Raw genomic sequence first — 6000 nt, forward strand, 5'->3', positions numbered from 1 at the left:
TAATATGATCTACAAAAAGGGTTGAGTGACTTTTTACTATATCTCCATTAGTTTGACCGCAAAACGCGATTAAGTGAAAATATTTTGAAATTTTCGCCTACAAATTTACATTCCGGGCTTGATAGCGGCTAAACGGTTGGTCGTAGCTCAAAAAATGCGACTTAATAAGTTTTAGTAAACAACGTGTTCTACAAAAAAAGTCCAGTAACTTTTTGCTGTATGTACTTTAATAAGCCTGAAAACGCGATAAAATAGCAAAATATTTGTCGTGAATTGGAAATTTTTGGAGTTTTAAATATATATTAGGCCTATATGTGACTAATATTTGTGTAATTCAATCAGGATTCAGGCTTTGCTAGGTTAACGAGTGAATACAACCCCACATAATAAGTTGGCTGAGCGTTAGCTATGCGTCAATAGTAGATAGGGACAGAATAAATTTTTATTTTGTTCACAGACACAACACCGTCTAAAATAGGGACAGGTGTGTCATTAGCCCCCGGTAACATTAACCCCCCTCCGAGGATTTCCTGGTATGACCAGATAACCTCCTGAGTAAATTAAACCCCCTGATGTGTTAACCCCCCGGTAAATTAACCCCCCCCCCCCCCAGGGAATTTCCTGTCTTGACTAGATAATCTCCTGATGATATTAAACCAACTGTTCAACATACTGCCTTTTAAGGTCTGTTTTTATTACGTTTATAATTCACGATAGCTGACCTGTGCAAACTTTTCTTCCGAGCTCATTCCAGGCTAAACCAAAGTTCGCAGCTAAAATCTGACGACGGAATCGAAAGATAAAATTAAATTTCCGACAGGAAAGGTCCAGTTACTTTTTCTCGTATCTCTAACGGTTAACCCGTAAAACGCCATTAAATTCAAAATTTTGATTTTAAAAACTGAAAAATTAAATAACATAGGTCCAAGATAATTCCGAATTCCGCTTATCCCCGAATCTGGCCAACACCCGAAAGGGGGCCTGGTGTGCTTCATTAACCCCCGATAACATTACCCCCCCCCTCGGGATTTCCTGGTATGACCAGATAACCTCCTGAGTAAATTAAACGCCCTGATGTGTTAACCCCCCTGGTAACTTTAGCCCCCCCCCAGGGAATTTCCTGGCATGACCTCATGTCTGAATTTTTACCACTCACCATATCTCTTAACCCCCCTTGGGAAGTTCCTGGTATAACCAGATAACCCCCTGATGTCTTAACCCCTGGTAACGTTAAACCCCCAGGGAATTTCCTGGCACGACCTCATGTCCGAATTTTACCAATCACCAAATTGCTCTTATCCCCGAATTTGCAAGCGTACATCATGGGGGCCTGGGGGCGTAGCCCCCAGCGAGCCGAAGGCGAGTCTAATATATATACAACCGCATGTGTAACTGACTGACTGACTGACTGACTCACTCACTCACGTATACTAATTCTAACCTACTTCCAGATGAGTTAGAGACTTGAAATTTGGTACACAGATAGCTTTCCACGTGTAACCACCAGGAAAATCCCGAAAAGTGAGAATTTTTCATTTTCAACCCCTCAAAAAAATTCCCAAAAAATCGCGCATTCTTCACCCCTGCAGGCATTTTTTGTAAGCCCGATAGCGGGCGAACCGTTGGAGCTAGCTCGGATCTGACGGAAAATTCATGGTCAGGAATGAAGTGAACTACAAAAAAGGTCTAATGACTTTTTGCTCTATCTTCCATGGTTAAGCGACAAAACGCTCGAACATTTGAAATTCCAGAGATTTTTTCGATAAAAATAATGTTTCAAGCCCGATAGCGGCCGAACCGTTGGTCGTAGCTCAAATCTGATTGACCCATCAAATTAGCAAATTGCGCGATCTACAGAAAAGGTCCAGTAATTTTTTGCCCTATCTCGATTGGTTTTGGCCGAAAAACGTGATTATGTACAATTTTGTTGTAACTTTTACGCGAAACTTTTGTTTTTGGGGTCGATAGCGGCGAAACCATTGGTCGGAGGTCAAAATAAGACTAACGTTTTATTTAGGAAATAAGATGACCTACAAAAAAGGTCCAGTGACTTTTTACTATATTTCCCTTAGTTTGACCGCAAAACGCGATTAAGTGAAAATATTGGACATTTTCGCCTAAAAATTTACATTCCGGGCTTGATAGCGGCCTAAACGGTTGGTCGTAACTCAAAACAAATTTTAAACGGGATTTAGGAAATCACGTGATCTACAGAAAAGGTTCAGTGACTTCGGGAGTTGGCTGAGCGTTAGCTAAGCGTCAATAGTAGATAGGGACAGAGGAATATTTATTATGTTCACAGACACAATACCCTCTAAAAAAGGCCCAAGTGTGTCATTAACCCCCGGTAATATTAACCCCCCCCCGGGGATTTCCTGGTATGACCTGATAACCTCCTGTACATTCAACCCCCTGATGTGTTAACCCCCTGGTAACATTAAACCCCCCCAGGGAATTTCCTGCCATGACCTCATGTCCGAATTTTAACCAGTCACCAAATCTCTTAACCCCCCCCCCCCCTGGGAAGATCCTGGTATGACCAGATAACCCCCTGGAGACTTATCCCCCGGTAACGTTAACCCCCCTGGGAATTTGTTCATATGACCAGACAATATCCTGACGAAATTAAACCCCCTCTTGTCTTAACCTCCTTAACATTAATCACCCACCCAGGGAATTTCTCGCCTTGACTAGATAGTCTCCTGGTGATATTAAACCCCCTGTTCGACTTAAAATACTGCCTTGAGGTCGGTTTTTATTATGTTTATACTAAACAATTCAAGATAGCTGACCCGTGCAGACTTTTCTCCCGAGCTCATTTCTGGCTAAACCATAGGTCGTAGATCAGATCTGAGGGCACAATCGAAAGACAAAATTTATATTTTCGACAAGAAAGGTCCAGTCACTTTTTCTCGTATCTCTAACGGTTATCTAATATATATACAACCGCATGTGTAACTGACTGACTGACTGACTCACTCACGTATACTAATTCTAACCTACTTCCAGATGAGTTAGAGACTTGAAATTTGGTACACAGATAGCTTTCCGCGTGTAACCACCAGGAAAATCCCGAAAAGTGAAAATTTTTCATTTTCAACCCCTCAAAAAAATTCCCAAAAAATCGCGCATTCTTCACCCCTGCAGGCATTTTTTTGTAAGCCCGATAGCGGGCGAACCGTTGGAGCTAGCTCGGATCTGACGGAAAATTCATGGTCAGGAATGAAGTGAACTACAAAAAAGGTCTAATGACTTTTTGCTCTATCTTCCATGGTTAAAGCGACAAAACGCTCGAACATTTGAAATTCCAGAGATTTTTTTCGATAAAAATAATGTTTCAAGCCCGATAGCGGCCGAACCGTTGGTCGTAGCTCAAATCTGATTGACCCATCAAATTAGCAAATTGCGCGATCTACAGAAAAGGTCCAGTAATCTTTTGCCCTATCTCGATTGGTTTTGGCCGAAAAACGTGATTATGTACAATTTTGTTGTAACTTTTACGCGAAACTTTTGTTTTTGGGGTCGATAGCGGCGAAACCATTGGTCGGAGGTCAAAATAAGACTAACGTTTTATTTAGGAAATAAGATGACCTACAAAAAAGGTCCAGTGACTTTTTACTATATTTCCCTTAGTTTGACCGCAAAACGCGATTAAGTGAAAATATTGGACATTTTCGCCTAAAAATTTACATTCCGGGCTTGATAGCGGCTAAACGGTTGGTCGTAACTCAAAACAAATTTTAAACGGGATTTAGGAAATCACGTGATCTACAGAAAAGGTTCAGTGACTTCGGGAGTTGGCTGAGCGTTAGCTAAGCGTCAATAGTAGATAGGGACAGAGGAATATTTATTATGTTCACAGACACAATACCCTCTAAAAAAGGCCCAAGTGTGTCATTAACCCCCGGTAATATTAACCCCCCCCCCGGGGATTTCCTGGTATGACCTGATAACCTCCTGTACATTCAACCCCCTGATGTGTTAACCCCCCTGGTAACATTAAACCCCCCCAGGGAATTTCCTGCCATGACCTCATGTCCGAATTTTACCAGTCACCAAATCTCTTAAACCCCCCCCCCCCTGGGAAGATCCTGGTATGACCAGATAACCCCCTGGAGACTTATCCCCCGGTAACGCGGCCGAACCGTTGGTCGTAGCTCAAATCTGATTGACCCATCAAATTAGCAAATTGCGCGATCTACAGAAAAGGTCCAGTAATCTTTTGCCCTATCTCGATTGGTTTGGCCGAAAAACGTGATTATGTACAATTTTGTTGTAACTTTTACGCGAAACTTTTGTTTTTGGGGTCGATAGCGGCGAAACCATTGGTCGGAGGTCAAAATAAGACTAACGTTTTATTTAGGAAATAAGATGACCTACAAAAAAGGTCCAGTGACTTTTTTACTATATTTCCCTTAGTTTGACCGCAAAACGCGATTAAGTGAAAATATTGGACATTTTCGCCTAAAAATTTACATTCCGGGCTTGATAGCGGCTAAACGGTTGGTCGTAACTCAAAACAAATTTTAAACGGGATTTAGGAAATCACGTGATCTACAGAAAAGGTTCAGTGACTTCGGGAGTTGGCTGAGCGTTAGCTAAGTAATATTAACCCCCCCCCGGGGATTTCCTGGTATGACCTGATAACCTCCTGTACATTCAACCCCCTGATGTGTTTAACCCCACCTGGTAACATTAAACCCCCCCAGGGAATTTCCTGCCATGACCTCATGTCCGAATTTTACCAGTCACCAAATCTCTTAACCCCCCCCCCCTGGGAAGATCCTGGTATGACCAGATAACCCCCTGGAGACTTATCCCCCGGTAACGTTAACCCCCCCTGGGAATTTGTTCATATGACCAGACAATATCCTGACGAAATTAAACCCCCTCTTGTCTTAACCTCCTTAACATTAATCACCCACCCAGGGAATTTCTCGCCTTGACTAGATAGTCTCCTGGTGATATTAAACCCCCTGTTCGACTTAAAATACTGCCTTGAGGTCGGTTTTTATTATGTTTATACTAAACAATTCAAGATAGCTGACCCGTGCAGACTTTTCTCCCGAGCTCATTTCTGGCTAAACCATAGGTCGTAGATCAGATCTGAGGGCACAATCGAAAGACAAAATTAAATTTCCAACAAGAAAGGTCCAGTCACTTTTTGTCGTATCTCTAACGGTTTAACCGCAAAATGCCCTCAAAGTCAAAAGTTTTTACGAATCCGGAAAAAAATCTATGAAAAAGGTCAATTTTTAAATCCCTTGTCATTTACTTAATGTCCGGACTTAACCAGTCACCGAATTCCGCTTATCCCCGAATTTGCAAGCGTTTACTTTGGGGGCCTGGGGGCGTAGCCCCCAGCGAGCCGAAGGCGAGTCTAATATATATACAACCGCATGTGTAACTGACTGACTGACTGACTCACTCACTCACGTATACTAATTCTAACCTACTTCCAGATGAGTTAGAGACTTGAAATTTGGTACACAGATAGCTTTCCACGTGTAACCACCAGGAAAATCCCGAAAAGTGAGAATTTTTCATTTTCAACCCCTCAAAAAAATTCCCAAAAAATCGCGCATTCTTCACCCCTGCAGGCATTTTTTGTAAGCCCGATAGCGGGCGAACCGTTGGAGCTAGCTCGGATCTGACGGAAAATTCATGGTCAGGAATGAAGTGAAACTACAAAAAAGGTCTAATGACTTTTTGCTCTATCTTCCATGGTTAAGCGACAAAACGCTCGAACATTTGAAATTCCAGAGATTTTTTCGATAAAAATAATGTTTCAAGCCCGATTGCGGCCGAACCGTTGGTCGTAGCTCAAATCTGATTGACCCATCAAATTAGCAAATTATGTGATCTACAGAAAAGGTCCAGTGACTTTTTGCCCTATCTGCATTGGTTTGGCCGAAAAACGTGGTTATGTGCAATTTATTTGTAATATTTACGTGAAAAATTTTGTTTTTGGTGTCGATAGCGGCAAAACCATTGGTCGGA

The sequence above is a fragment of the Homalodisca vitripennis genome, unplaced genomic scaffold, assembly GCF_021130785.1.
Source record: "Homalodisca vitripennis isolate AUS2020 unplaced genomic scaffold, UT_GWSS_2.1 ScUCBcl_5452;HRSCAF=12171, whole genome shotgun sequence".
Lineage (NCBI taxonomy): Eukaryota > Metazoa > Arthropoda > Insecta > Hemiptera > Cicadellidae > Homalodisca > Homalodisca vitripennis.